Source organism: Sarcophilus harrisii, chromosome 2 (assembly GCF_902635505.1).
Source record: "Sarcophilus harrisii chromosome 2, mSarHar1.11, whole genome shotgun sequence".
NCBI classification, from domain to species: domain Eukaryota; kingdom Metazoa; phylum Chordata; class Mammalia; order Dasyuromorphia; family Dasyuridae; genus Sarcophilus; species Sarcophilus harrisii.
In genome coordinates, this window is record NC_045427.1 from 197,656,942 (window position 1) to 197,673,646 (window position 16,705).

At 34.3% G+C, this 16,705-nt stretch overlaps 1 protein-coding gene across 1 annotated transcript in view; it reads right to left on the bottom strand.

Moving 5' to 3' along the window:
- Positions 1-16,705, bottom strand: part of MEMO1 (mediator of cell motility 1) — a 118,182-nt gene that overhangs the window by 85,335 nt on the left and 16,142 nt on the right. The window lies entirely within an intron of this gene.

The window sequence follows — 16,705 nt, forward strand, 5'->3', positions numbered from 1 at the left end:
AAAAAAAAAAAAAAAAGTAAAATGAAGATAACAAATGTAGTTTTTCCTAGGAGTTTGGCAGAGAAATAGAAGAGGGTGAGGTTAGCTAAGAAAGAAAAAAATATGAGGGAATGAATATGATTTAGAACAGGTCTGGAATAGGTATTATAAGAAGTAAAATAAGAAAATTATGGAAGAAAACAATTGTCTTGCTGCTGTCAAAGTACAGTTAAAATTGGATAACAAGAATTTATAATGTAATCAGTGTATGACTTCTTCAGCCCCATTTCTATAACATCTGGGAGCACAATAATTAAGAGCTGGAAGTGGCAATAAAATGTAGGAGTAAAGGAAGGTAAAGAATATTATGGAGTTGAACTGATAAATTATAGGACCAAACTAAAGAAAGTAAAAAAAATTGAAGTCATATCAGGGGTAATGGGTTGAAGAAAATGAAAAGAATGAGATCAGGATATCTGAGGAATAAAAGACTGATGGGAATGATAAATTATGATTCAGGTATCAGACTGTCAATGTTTTTGATTAAGGCAATAAAATACTTGCAGATAATGATGGGATTCAGGATGGGTATAGCCATTTTTGTGTGTAACTAAGATAGACACAGAATAGGTCTTACGATTTAAGGAAAAAAAGTATTAGGAAGCTAGTAAGTTTGAAGAAGTATCAACATGTATACTATAGTCATGGTTCTGAATTCCTTGAGAAAGGGAAAATAACTATAAAAATCCTGATAATTCTATCTTTGTATATACTAGTATAGCTGCCTTCAATACTCTGCCATCATGGGTGTACAGGTCCCAGGATCAAATATAAAATGCTTTTTTTGGCATTCAAAGACTGTCATAATCTGGCTCCCAACTCTCAAGTCTTTTTGCACCTTTCTCTCCCTCCATATAATCTGCAGTCCAGTTGACACTATTGTTCTTACTGTTCTTTGTTCAGGATACTCTTATCTCCCAAATCTAGGGCATTTTTACTGGCTATTCTCCTATCCTGGAATTCTCCTGCCTTCTGGTTTGTCTTTTATCTATAAAATCATAGCTAAAATCTCATTTCTACATGAAGCCTTTCTTCATTCCCTTTAATGCTTAGTGCCCTCCTTTGTTGTTTAATTCCAATTTATCCTGTTTGAACTTGCTTTGAAATAGTTGTTTGCATGTTGTCTTCCCCATTAGATAGTGAGCCCCTTGAGAGCAGGGACTGGGCTTTGCTCATTTCTTTGCATTCCCAATGCTCAGCACTGTATTTGACATATTGTAAGCACTTAATAAATGCTTTTTGACTCGCCATGGATGCCAGTACAAAATATCCATTATGATTTAAATAAAGTGGAAATTTTTTGATAAGTTTGCTATGTTTTAAAGAAGGAAAATGATAAAGGCAAAAACTGAATTTGAAAATGACAGTAATCACCAAGAAGTAATCTGATTTCCCCTCAAGACCATTAAGTCAATAAGTGATGGATGGACAGGAATGCACTGTTGCCTAGGTGACTAAGTAATACAGGGATAAGGAAAGTATCAGATGATAGTGGTTACTAATTAACTGGTAGTGGTATGTCATAGATTAATTATAATGATCCTTAGAACAGCAACTATTTTGCTTTTGTTTACTTTTGCAATGCTTAGCACAGTACTTGGGCATACACACACATACATGCACACATACACACACACACACACTATATATATATATATATATATATATATATATATATATATATATATATATACACACACACACACACACACACAACTGATTGTAATATAGAACTCAAGCATACTTATAAATATCCATTGCATTTGCAAATGAACTAATGGGATTTAACCAAGTTCTAAGAAGAGATAGATTTGGTAATTTAATAAAACCTTTTTCACTTAAATATTACTGAACTTTTAAAAAAGTGATTTGAAAGGCCAATTCCAATAGACTTGTGATGAAGAAAGCAATCTGCATCCTGACAAAGGACTGCAGGGACTGAATGTGGACCACAACATGGTATTTTTACCTTTTGTTGTTGTTTACTTACTTTTTTTTCTTCTCATTTCTTTTTCCTTTTCATTTGAGTTTTCTTGTATATCATGATAAATGTGGAAATGTTACATATTACACATGTTTAAAGCTATACTGGATTACTTGTTGTCTAGGGAAAAGAGTAGTTGGGGAAGTAAGGAGAAAAATATAGAATACAAGATTTTTTAATGTTGAATGTTGAAAACTCTTAATATGTATTTAAAAAAATAAAAGGCTATTTTTTTTAAAAATGTGATCTGGAAAATACATTAATATTCAATAAAAAGTCAAATTATATTTCTACTGAGTTATATGAACAAGAATAGTTATTAATTTCTTTTTTCAAAAATTCTTTTGATTTACTTCACCTTACTTTTTTTTTTTATTCAGAGTCTTTTAAGCCTGAAATCAAGTCCTTTTATTTGGACAGATCTGACCTATTACTGATCTACTATTTTCAGTCATATGGATAATATATGTATATGTGTATAATTTTGACACATTTTTATATTACCATGTGTTTATGTATGCATATGAATGTATGTATACACACACACACACAGAGATATATACATATGTATAGATTTCTAATTTAGTTTGGACAATCCACATTTCATTCACCATTTATTAATCATCTACTTGCTATATGCAAAGCACAGCAACAGTCAGTGGGGATACCAAAATAAAAAGAGTACATGGCATCATGGAACTAATACTCTACTGAAAGAATATACTATCTACACAATTAAGTATATTAAAGGAAAATGAAAGAAGGTAAAAATAGGAAAAATTTCAGGAATCAGGGAAGGCCTCACAGAAGGAACATCAAAGATGAATAGTAAAAAGAAGGCTTCTGATCTGCAGAGAAGAGGAACATACTAGACATGAGGAACAGATCATTCAAATACAAGGAGGTAAAAGATTCAAGGAAGAACTAGTAACCTAGTCTTTGACTAGTACACTGAATTCATGAAGTAATGTGAAATAAAAGCAGGAACCAGAACAAAGCCCTAAATGCCATGTGAAGGTAGATGTTTTAGCCTACATATGATATAAGGCAATTGAAAGTTTAATGAAAGTATATTTATTTATCAACTAAGTATTTATTAAGCACTTATCACACCGAAAGCACTAAAAAGACAAAGAAGAAAAAAAAAAAAAGGAATCCCTGCCCTCAAGAAACTTATATTCTGGAGGAGAAACAACATGTGCATATGTCAATGTAAATAAAACTATATACAAAATAAATAAAAGGTAATTTAGGGAAGGAGACATCAATGACTTAGATAATCGAGAAAGTCCTGATATAAAAAGTATGAGATCATTTGAGGCATCTGAGATCAGCTTTGAAGAAAGCCAGGGATTCAAACAGCAAGAAATGAGACATTCCACATATGAGGGACAGCCTGTACAAAAGTATGGAGAAGAAAATTGGAATGCAGTATGTGAGAAACAGTAAAGCCGCCAGTTTGAGGGACCTAAAAAATATATGAAGATAAATGATTTATTATATATAGATATATTATATTGTAATATATAGATATATTACATATATCTAGCCTGGAAATACAGGCTAGATATTGGTTGTGAAGAGCTTAAGACCTTGTATTTTATTTTAAAAGGAATAGAAAGTTTGAGAAGGGAAGTAAAATGCTCATCTACACCTTAAGGAAGACTATTCTGGCAGCTATGTAGAGGACAGATTAGACCAAGGAAAAACTACAATCAAAGAGACCAATTAGGAGGCTATTACAGTAATCCAAGTTGAGAGTTGATGAGAGCTTGTACTAGGGTGCTGACTGCATGAATGGATAAAATAAAGATGGATTCTGGAAATGTCATACAAGTAGAATTGATAAGACTTGGCAAGTGAATGTGTTGAGGTCAGGAACCGAATGTTGAGGTGTAGACCACATGTTGAGGTCTACATTTGGGGTACCTAAATGAAATTAGGGTTTATTTAAGGTCTAGTGGCAGGTTTGGGGTACAGTGAGTCAAACAGAGTTCCCCTGCAACCCCCTTAGATTCGGCGCAAGGATACGGTGGTATATGAGGTCTAGAAGCGGCGCGGATTCCCAATAAAAGTATTTATTAGCCCAGAGAGCTAGATTAATAAAAGAGGTTTATTATTGAGTTTAGAAGTAGGAGATAGGTGAAGGTAGAGATAAGGAGGGCACTGGACAGAGGGTCCAGTGGACAGAGGGTCCTCACATGGCTAGCATGTTTGGAATCTCTGCAAAGAGGGGTTCCCAGCATGGCCCTTTTAAGTTGGAGACTTAGCTCGAGGGGCTTTGGGGTGTAGCCCCAAAGTTGGCTCAGATCCGGGTGGGGCTGGGACAGGTCTTGTTCCATTGGAATTCAAAGGGACCAGGATTTGTGAGTCAAAGGGTAATTTACATTAGCTAGGGAGGTTGGGAATCAAAGATTGGAATCTTTCCCGCATCATTCCCCCCTCAAGCAGTTGGAACTTAAATTCATTTAAGGAAAAAGACATGGGGCAAAGTCAGTTATTGAGACAGAATTGAAGATTTTCTCCTTCCAGGATTTTCCAAGTTCAGGGGTCCCCTCTTCAAATGGACATGGGGGAAAGGAAAGGAAGAAAAAAAGAGTTGAAAATTTGAGTAATTAGACAGATGGTGATGCCCTCAACAGAAAAAAAAGGGAATTTTGAAGAGAGACAGATTTAGAGAAGATAATGAATTCTATTTTAAACTGAATAAGTTTGAAAAAAGGCCTATGTCTATCCTAGGGGAAACTATCCAGCAGGCAGGTGACAATGTAGGATGGGAATTCAAGAGAAGTCAAGAAAAAAATTAGATCTACATGAATAGTATCAATTAAGCAAATGACAATTAAGTGACTACTAGAGAGGTAACTAAGGAACAATATGGGTAGTATGTGGAGTTAAGAAAACCTGAGTTCAAATTCTGCTCACACACTTAGGAAAATTAACCTGCCTGCCTCAGTTTTCTCATTAAAACAGGGAAATATCACCCACACCCACCAGTTATGAGGATACAATAATATCTGTAAAGTACTTTCCAAATCTTAAGGAGCTATGTAAATTATTGCTATTTATTATGTGCCAAGTACTGGGCAAGGTTCTGTAATACAAGTATATAGAAGTAAACAATTCCTACTTGCAAGGAGCTTATATTCTAATGAGGGAAGATAATATTTGAAAATACACACAGAATATGAAATTAATAAGTAGAAATATAGACAAAGAAATTAAATACAAGGTGACTTGTGAAGGAGGGCAGCAGCAGATAGAGAAATCAGAAAATGCTTTATGTGGAAGATGATATAGGAGATGCATCTTAAAGACAGAGAATCATGGGGGACCATAGTAAACTGGGTGCATCACATTTTATGAATGTAGGACAACAGCTGATGGAAAAGCAACAAAAGGGGAAACAAAATATTTTCTGTGAAGAAGTGAGAGAAGAAGACAGATCTGTTAGTCACCTAAGTAGAAATGTTTTATCCCACAGTAACTGATGAGATCAAGACAGCATGTAGAGAAAGAAAAGAATTCAGGTTAGAACTCTTAAGAACAGCTACACCAAGGAGTTGGAAAATTATTAAGGGATCCAGAAGAAATATACCCAAACCTCCAAAGAAACTGCATATGTTATGAGAAATTTTGGTACCCCTTGGAAAATTATTAAGGGATCCAGAAGAAATATACCCAAACCTCTAAAGAAACTGCATATGTTATGAGAAATTTTGGTACCCCTTTCTTGGAAAGGGGCATCTAAAAAGTCTTGCTCCCAGAGCTCAGAAAGATGATCTTATTCAATGAGGGAATCCTGGTAAAGTTTAACCCAAAGGAGTGTTTGGTTTATCAACTAAAAATGATGAGAGGGACATCCAGTCAACTCCCTACTGGATAAATCCCTTGGGATCACTAAAGAAACAAGGCTTTCCTCCCAAAAGAAGGTTTTATTTTATTTTCCTTTTTTCTTTTTTTTGGAGGCAATCAAAATTAAGTTTGCCTATGATCAAACAGCTATTAATGTCTGAGATCCTATTGGAACTCAAGCTCTCCTAACTCCAGGGCTAGTGTGCTAATCCCTGTACTTCTTTTCTGTTCCTTTTAAATAAGCTTACAATTACAATTATAATTAAGATCAGTCTATGTGTGCAGGTAGAGTGAGAGAGCCCCTTAAAGGGCAAGGAAAGGGCATGAACTCCAGTTTCTCTATAGTCAATAGAACAGTACTACTGTACAAGAACCAAGTTAAATTAGTTTCTAATGCAAAAAGTTAGTTCTTTCCTGTGGGAAGAACTTGTGTTTTTTGAGTTCTATGAGGGCCAAGATTTCCTTTTGAGAAGGGTTGGTTTTTTAATCCTTTTTTCCTCTGATCTTTACTGCTTTTGGATTGACAAAGACCGTTTTGCAAGCACCAAGGCAGATAGACTGCAAAATGATTACTTGTTCAACTGAATCATTATGTTGTTTATATGGAAGAATGTTAATTACCAAATTTGATTAGGAACTGAACCACATAGATTTTCTCAAAGATTTTTAGTATAAAGTATGAAGTCTTCAAAAAGCTATATAAGATTTGGAACTAATAGTTTTTGCTAATCACACTTTAGGAAATCTGCAGAGAAAAGCAAATATTAAATTAGAGGAGGGGGAGAAAAAGTGAACCTACCTCAACCCATAAAAAGGAATTAATGAGAAAGTTTACTGACTGCCATATTTATCATATCAGAATATTTCTGCTTAATCTAGTCAGAGGCATTAGCTATCCTCACTTTTTACTTTAGACACAAAAAGTTCTTAATTTGGAAAGAGCAAAGAAAGATGCTTCCAGCTACTGAATGAAATGAAATCATGCTGCATTAAAATTGACTGAAGATTCGGTAATGCCCCTCTGAGGCTTTGGATAAAATAACAAGTCAATTTGGAACCCAGAATTCCAGTGTCAGGACAGGATAGTGATGAAAGCAGCTTCACAGCCAAGAAACTGAGAGGGAATCCCAGCAGGGAAGCCTCTGTTTACCAGATCCCACCTGACCTGAGGATGGCCATGTAAGCTTTAAAATGTCAGAACATTTTGGACTTCCCACAGACATTCCCACAGAACATTAATGACTGGTAGCAGCATCTGCATTAGAAATAGAAGAACTACACATAATGAAAAAATGTACCTTTAAAAGGAATCTCACAAAAAGTTATACCATGCCTAAAAAGAAGGATCCCACAAACTGGAAAGATGTTTCACAACCAAGAGCTGTGAATTACCTCTTTGCTACATTTTATTTCATTTTCTTTGGGATTAGATATATATACTTGTGGGAGAGAATGTGTCCCCTCATCTAGATTTTTTTGTACCAATTCTTCTTACTATACTGCCTTAGTAAACATCTATTTCTAAAAGCTAAATCAGTCTGGCTAGCTGATTGATATCAACTACTGTTCAATTACAAAGTAGTAAGGGCATGTAAGCAATACTACAAAAACAAAACAAAACAAATCCTTAGAACCCTAAAAGAAGTAGTCATCCACAATCTAGGAGCTCTGCCTACTTGTATAAATGGGGATTTAGAGTGGTCTCAGAACACCCCCGTTTGGGACAAAAAGACCTACCCAAATTGACTACTACAGAGACCACTCATAGTAAGCAGAATTATTTATTAGAATCTCGACAAGCGGACCCCATTCAGGTCTATGAGCCAAATTCACAGCAGGAGAGAGCCACTCTCTTGAAAATATTCACAGCTTTTATACATTTCAGAGAAAGAACCTCCAAAATACCACCCTGTATATGATGTGATTGGTCACATAAACCTTTATCCCCCATTTGATCAGTGGAATGCAGTAGACAAGGTGATATACAGCTTTGGCCACATAATCCCTTCTTTGGACAATGGAATGCAGTCCAGGTCTTACCTAAAAAATCACAAGACTGAGGCCTATGGGCCTGATTTACTTTAACAGTCTCTGATCAATATGTGCTTAATCTGTAAACTCTTCACCTTTCCACACACCCCCTATGCAAAGCTTTACATTTTATCTAATTTGATCCTCACAATGATCCAGTGAGAAAGGTGCTACTATTTTCTCCATTTTACATATGAGGAAACTGAGGATTAAAGAGGTTAATCATTTTCTCAGGAACAGAAACTTAAAAATGTTTTAATGCCTGACCTAGGGATCAAAGTCATTTGACTTGACTTGAGCCTCTTTCTACTGCCTCTTCCCTTCTGTACCAAAGGTTACACATTTTTACCATAATTAACAAATATTTGAGAGTATATTACAATATTAGCATAGCTTCCCTACACCCTAACAAATAACTGAGTAGCCATTTAAAAACTGTCCCTTAGGGGTGAACACTGAGGAATTTTCAGACATAGTCAATGACTCAATTTGTTTTATTTGACTATACTTATAAAGTTATTTTGGGAGGGATTTTATGAGGGGGATGGTGATAAAGACAGCAGGATAGAAGAAAGGAAAAAATATCAATAACTTTTTTTTTTAATATACAGAAAAGAACAGAAGGATGTTGAAAAAAGACAAGAAAGGCAGTGGTAGTACAAAGTTAAATTTACTCCCAACTCCACCACAAAATTACATGTAAAAAAAACATTCATTTTTTCAAGTAAAATCTTCATTATTCTTCTTTATATATGGAAACATTCAAGTTTGTTGATGTCTGACTAGGAGGGAAGGGGAAGGGAAGAGTAAAGAAAATCTGGGAGAAGGATATATGAACCACAGTCTTTGTCATCTTGTCAAGTGCTCTCTCCAAAAAGGATGACAGCTGTGCTGGTTTTTTTCTGCTAAATCACAAGATCAGGGTTACACATTTAGAGCCAGAAGGAACTTTAGAGTCCAATTCCCTTCATTTTTCAGATGAACAACTTTTAACCTATTAAGTAATCACCAAAACAGAGACAGGCAAATCCAACACACTTTTCATTGGCCAATTTCTTCCATGTTTCTCTTCTCTTTAAAGTCTGATTCCTTCAAGGTCCAAATGAGATGCAATTACTCCATTAAGTCTATGATAACACCCCCCATCACAAAACAATCCTAAAATTTTCTCTTAGCATTTAGACTACATTGCTCTACTCACATTCTATTCTGTATCCAATTCATTTGTGCCACTACCATCCTTTCCCTCAGGAAAATAAAATTCTTGAAGATAAAGTATTTCATTCTTGGCTTTGTACCACCAGCAATAGAATAGTGTTTGGCACATAGAAGGAAATTAATAAACTCTTGCTAATAAACTGACTGTAAAGTGCTTCAAGACATCATTTTACCTTTTATAACCTCAAAACCTACTAACAAAGTACCTTGAGCAAAGGTGTTAATGTTTCTAGAATGAAGATTATATTGCCAGCAATTAAGCACAATGGTTGGCACACAACAGATACTTGATAAATACAATTATTAATTGATACTTAAATGAAAAATTTTTTCTAATCTAATTTTTAAATTGTATCACAACTAGTACTTGAAAACAGCAAATATAGCAGTTGTACAAAGAATTATAATTCTGCACAGTAATTCTATAGTTAAAGTCCTTAAGTTATAAACAAAAACACATACAGATTGGGCCAAAATGCCAAATCCACGTTAGGAATGCTGTTATTTTTGATTCCTTTCCAAATAAATATTGGCTGAAAAATTAACTACAAGGATAAGTGGCAGAATTGGTTCCATGATCCTGTTAACAGATAATTCTTCCAGTGATACAGATCACAAGTGATCCAAACCTGCCATCCTAAAATAACTTTTTCATTTCTTCCCTAACTTTGCCACAAGGGATCCATCACTAAAAGTCATTCTCACCTTCTGACATTTAAGGGATAAAAGTAAAGCACATGCCTGTCATTTGAGTAACTGGCAGGTAACTTATCGACTTAAATTTAACTTAATGAAAAGCAAATGTAATATAAAGATAACTCCCCCGGTGGTGAGTGTCAGAAAAACACCCATCATCTCTGAACTTCAGTTTCTTCATCATTCAAAATGGAGAAAATAACATTAGAACAAACTTTTTTAAAAAACAGCTGCTTGGAAAATACTGTGTAATACATAAAGCAATGGATAAGTGTGTATCCTTATTAAAACTTGCACACAATTCACAGTACACTGGAAAACACAATCTGGAATCAGAAAACCTAGGTCTAGATGACAATTCTGCAACTTATACCTGCTTTAAGTAAATAATTAAACTCTGGGCCTCAATTTCTTCATCTGTAAAATGAAGGGACAGGATTATATGACAGAGGTCATCAGAGATACCTACATCAGATTATTATACCTAAATTTAGGTTCTTAAAAAAAAATCAATAGTATCTGGAAGATTCCTCATGTTTTCTATCAACTTAACTATGATTCACTGATCAACAGAGACATTTGTTTTCAAGAAGGAAAATATATCCATAAAAATCACTAAAAAGTAGAAAACATATAATAAGGACTGAAATTTAAAATTAACCTGAAAATAAATCTCTTTAAAAGGAAGCAGAATTAGAACATAGATCGTCTCTGACTCCCAAGTTTCCACCCTGCCAAACTGCCTCTCTCTGCTCAACTGATGCGATGTAAACTGATGTGATGTAGAGATGCCATAATTACAAAAAGTTCCTCATGTTAAATCATTTGTATGATTACCTCATAAGCCTCAATGATAAACTAAGTTCTCTATGACTCATGAGTCAGAGTCCAGTGAAAACTCTTATCTCCCAATTTTGGCAAGAACTGCCTCAACTAGTACTCTGCTGGTATAGCTTTCAGGAATCCCCATACCACAACAGTCAACCCTCAAAATTAAAAAAAAAAAAAAAAAAAAAGTTCAAGTGAACTTAAGGCTCCCAGCAATGGATGTCTAATATAAACAGTTCTCTTTCACCCACTTTCCTGTGTGGCAATGATAACATTCTTTCAACTTTCTCCCTACTCTAAGTAGAGGGAAAAAAAGTCAAAACAGAATGGTATAAAGCAGTAATAACAACAACAAAGATCTTACAGAGTAAACACAAAAAGTGTCATGAGCTGTGAATTTCCCAGAAAAAAGGTCAGAATTTAGTCCTATTATTACACTAAACTAAGCAGAGAAAATTAAACAAAAGTGTAATGTTCTGGTTAGCTTTCTGGACTAGCCTTGGGTTCAGCAAAGTAATCACCATGAGAATAGCTAGAGATAAGGTGCAAATTCTTTATTATCTCCTTCAGTCTCCTTCACTCAGGGCCTGGCTAGCTTTCTGGAGGGCCTTCAGACTGGACTTGGTTTCAGTGGAGAAATGAAAGAGAGCCACCAGGAGCCTGATCAAAGATGGAATGTTTCCCTTCCAGTCCTTGTTGGCTCTTATATACTCTATTATAATAATAATTATATCATCGTAGGTGTCAAATCTTTTAGAACTATATTAAGTACTAAGTACATGTAAACTAGAGAATCATTATATTAATTCCACTGAGTTAACACCTCAATTATACTGAACTAGAGAATTCACAAGCTAAACTAGATAACCATTGTCTTATCAATTCCTCTGAGTTAACACCTTGTTTCAAATATACTTCTCCAGAGTTCTGCCCTTTACACAAAAGAACAGTATAATTAAGATAAAGTAAAATTCAGGAAGTAAAAGGGTGAGAACAAGAATAAATAATGTATATCTGCTTAAAAGGGAGATAGTAAGAAAAGTTATTTCATAAGAAGAAATACTATTTTCCTAAAAACAATCTCAAGTAGAGAAAAAGGACAAAACCTGCAATTCCATATTTAACAAGTTTCATTTTGTTTTGTTTTTTAAATGGCAGCTATATGGAAGACAAGTTGTACTGGGAGAGAGAGAAATAGGAGAACCCAATTAAGAGGTTCCTGCAAAAGTCCATGCAAGTGACTGGCCTGGTCTTGGTGAGAATGGAAATAAGGGGGGAATGGATGCATGAAAGAGATCCTGCATGGATACAACTGACAAGACTTAACAAGGGTTTAGATGGAGATGAAGAGAACCAAAAGTAAAGAGAATAGGGAATGTAAATGACTCCAAGGTTTTGAACTTAGATGGCCAGAAGGACAGTGTTATTTTTTTTGTTTGTTTGTTTTTTTGGTTTTAAATTTTTTTTTTTATAGTAACTTTTTATTGACAGAATCCATGCCAGGGTAATTTTTTTTACAACATTATCCCTTGCACTCACTTCTGTTCAGATTTTTCCCTCCCACTCTCCACCACCTCCCCTAGATAGCAAGCAGTCCTATATATGTTGAATATGTCCTAGTATATCCTAGATACAATGTATGTGTGCAGATCCAAACAGTTCTCTTGTTGCACAGGGAGAATTGGATTCAGAAGGTAAAAATAACCTGGGAAGAAAAACAAAAATGCAAACAGTTTACATTGATTTCCCAGTGTTTTTTCTTTGGGTGTAGCTGCTTCTGTCCATGATTGATCAATTGAAACTGAATTCGGTCTCTTTGTCAAAGAAATCCACTTCCATCAGATTACATCTTCATACAGTATCGTTGTTGACATATATAATGATCTCTTGGCTCTGCTCATTTCACTTAGCATCAGTTTATGCAATTCTCTCCAAGCCTCTCTATATTCATTTGGCTAGTCATTTCGTACAGAACAATAATATTCCATAACATTCATATACCACAATTTACCCAACCATTCTCCAATTGATGGACATCCACTCAGTTTCCAGCTTCTAGCCACTACAAACAGGGCTGCCATAAATATTTTGGCACATACTGGTCCCTTTCCCTTCTTTACGCCTTGGGGTATAAGCCCAGTAGAAACACTGCTGGGATCAAAGGGTATGCATAGTTTGATAACTTTTTGGGCATAATTCCAGATTGCTCTCCAGAATGGTTGCATTCGTTCACAATTCCACCAACAATGTATCAGTGTCCCAGTTTTCCGGCATCCCCTCCAACAATCATCATTATTTTTTCCTGTCATCTTAGCCAATCTGACAGGTGTGTAGTGGTATCTCAGAGTTGTTTTAATTTGCATTTCTCTGATTAATAATGATTTGGAACACTTTCATATGAGTGGTAATAATTTCAATTTCATCATCTGAAAATTGTCTGTTCATATCCTTTGACCATTTATCAATTGGAGAATGGCTTGGTTTCTTATAAATTAGAGTCAGTTCTCTATATATTTTGGAAATGAGGCCTTTATCAGATTAACTGTGAAGATGTTTTCCTAGTTTGTTGCTTCCCTTCTAATCTTGTTTACATTAGTTTTGTTTGTACAGAAGCTTTTTAATTTGTTGTAATCAAAATTTTCTATTTTGTGATCAATATAATGGTCTCTAGTTCGTCTTTAGTCACAAATTTCTTCCTCCTCCACAAGTCTGAGAGAGAAACTATCCTATGTTCCTCCAATTTGTTTATAATCTTGTTCTTTATGTCTAAATCATGGACCCATTTTGATCTTATCTTGGTAAACGGTGTTAAGTGTGGGTCCATGCCTAGTTTCTGCCATACTAATCTCCAGTTATCCCAGCAGTTTTTCTCAAATAATGAATTCTTATCCCAAAAGTTAGGATCTTTGGGTTTGTCAAACACTAAATTGCTATAGTTGACTATTCGGACAGTGTTATTTTTAGGAATATTAGGAAGAGAGGTGGGTTTTGGAGAAACATCAACAGTCAAAATGTACAAATAATGAGCAAAATGACAAAACATGCTTCATATAGGAGTGAGGAGGGGACTAAGGAAAGCAAATCAATCACTACCAGTTCTAAAATCCTACGACCTACCACTGTATATACTGTATGTACTGTATGTACTCTTTTTTGTGCTCCAATTCTTAAAATTTGAAAAGAGGAAGTTTTTTTTTTCTGTTAATAAGACCATGATTCATCTAGAAAGTTAAAAGTAAATTATACTTGATACAACCTATCAAGAAAATTATCTGGAACTATGTTAAATAGCTAAAATGTCCATATCCTTTCACTCAGAGATCTCATTACTAGGCATATTAAGGAGATTAAAGATAAAAAAAATAGTTGGGGCAGCTAGGTAGCACAGTGAATAGAGCACTAACCTTGAAGTCAGGAGGACCAGAGTTCAAATCTGACCTCAGACATTTAGTACTTCCTAGCTGTGTGACCCTGGGCAAGTCATTTAACCCCAATTGCCTCGGGAAAAAAATAAAATAAAATAAAATAATATTTTTAGTAATGTCCAAAGAATGAGAAATTGTTAAAACTGTAGAACATGAATATACACCATAAGAAACTATGAAGTTTGGTCAGATCAATTGGTCAAAAACAATTCATTAAGCGCTTCCTATGTGCAATCATTGTGCTAAGGCTTGGGGATACAAAAAACAGTATCTTCAAGTTCAATAATCACCCTCGATATCTACAAGATACACACCAAGGTAAATTGGAGGCAATCTTAGAGGGAAAGCAACAAGTGAAGGACCTGAGAAAAAAACTGTTTGCAAAAAAGTAGGAAGTGAGCTCTCTTAAAGAAAGTCAGGAAGTGGAGATGAGAAAACAGAGTATTCCAGACACAGTACAGAGAAACATAGAAAGACATTCTGCAAAATGAAGTATAGCAGAATCGGGAAAATACAAAAGACTTTAACAATGTAATTGGAAAGAATAACAACAAAAAAAAGAACCATATTGACCCAAACTAAGATAAAAGAAGGCACTGCTATCCTCTCCTTTACACAAGTGGGGAAATTGTCAATTCCTCCTTCCTTTTCGAGAATACATATTTAACAATACATGCTTGACTCAGTTGATTAGTTTTTGCTGAATTCGATTTTTATTCTTTTTTGTTCTTTCTTAAAAAGGATAGGCCCTAGGGAAGTAAAAAAGAGAGAAACTATACTGAGATGATATAAATAGAATAAAAGATAGCTATAAAAATATTTTAAGTAAATAATTCATATTCTTCCTCAGCATTTAGAAAATTCAATTAATAACAATTTTCCTATACTACATATTTATATGGGCAAATCCTAGAATCAACATTTATGGATATGCTTGCAAAATTAAATCTTTCCCTAAATAATGATAAAATTGGCAACAAATAATCTGAGAGATAAGAAAGCATTTTAGTTAATTTCTTTATCTTATCTTTACCTTTATTTATTATCTATTATCTTATATGTGATTCTATTTTTTAATACAAAATTTTTGTCATATTTCTAATTCTTAAAATACCATACTCTTGAAAAACTGCTTTTACAACTAATGAAAATAACATCAATATCTTTACCAAAGCTCTTGCTTTTTTCATTCAAAGAACAGTACAAATCAACTACAAAAATATATGACATATTAAAAAATGTCTTCTGTGAGGTAGCTGGTATAATGTTCAATTACGTTTTTAAAAAATGATGCCCTCTCCGCCAAGAAAAACTTTATAATAGAATTTAGAAGCTATTTTAAAATCCAATTTCTCCAAAAAGGTCCAAATTCTTCTACTTCTAAAACAAATCTTTACAATATGCTTTAATTTTATTGTTTTGTCCTAACTCAACTATGGGGTTTATCTGAAGAATTATTAGCATTACTTTTACAAGGTGCTCTAGGTTTTACAAAACAATCCTGAGCTAGTAGTAGTAGTATATATAGTATATAGTATTAAGTAGTAGTATCCCAGTTTCAATAATTAAGAAACTGTGTAATCACCTAACTACTAAATGAATGTCTGATGCAGAAGTAGAAGCCAGGGTCTAATTCCAGATATAGTAGGTTAGCCATAATGTCCCCTCATTTCTAAAATGAAATGGAAAGCAAATGGAATAACTGTTAAAACAATTGTTAAAATGCATAAAGAACTGCAGATAATACACTAAGCTACAAATAAGATGATCCAGGTTCTGGTCCTATTTTGCCACTAATTAGAGATTAGATAATTTTAAAGTCTTTTTTAACACAAAAAAGTCAACGTTTTACTAATGATCACTTTTACATTCAAAACCCCAAAAGGATGGCAACAAGGAAAGAAATTCCAATTGCACTTAAGGTCCCCTTCACTTTTATCTACTAAATGTTGAAAATAATGCTTCACTGAATATTACTATTTTCATTTCCATTATGTTCTACAAACCTAAAGTGTTAAAATAATACTAATATTTAATAATCATAAAGACCTACCATTTTACTAACAAAAAAAAAAAATAGATTTCATTTTTACATATAGCTCAAGAAATTGAAAAGCCTGAAGTGAGATAAAGGCATTTTCTAATTAGTGTAAAAAAGGCTCCCCAGCATGTTGGGTGGTCCCTGAAACAGAAGATTTACGGAAAGGCAAGGATAGGGTCTCACAAAATGATTAGGCATGAATGAGTAATGACCAATAAAGAGAATACCCTTATCATCCTGGAGTCAGAAGACCTGAATTCAAATGTGATCTCAGATACTTAGCTGTGGCACCCTGGGGAAGACACTTAATCCCTATTGAGAGACAGACAGACAGACAGACAGCGAGCGCTTTTGTATTTAGAAAACAGATGCAGGGGTAATTTTCAACAATGACTCTTGCAAAACCTTCGGTTACAAATTTTCCTCTCCAATGTGGGGAAAACTGGAACACTGATGCATTGTTGGTAGTGTTGTGAACAGATTCAATCATTCTGGATAGCATTTTGGAACTATGCTCAAAAAGTTATCAAACTATGCATACCCTTTGATCCAGCAGTGTTTCTACTGAGATTATATCCCAAAGAGATA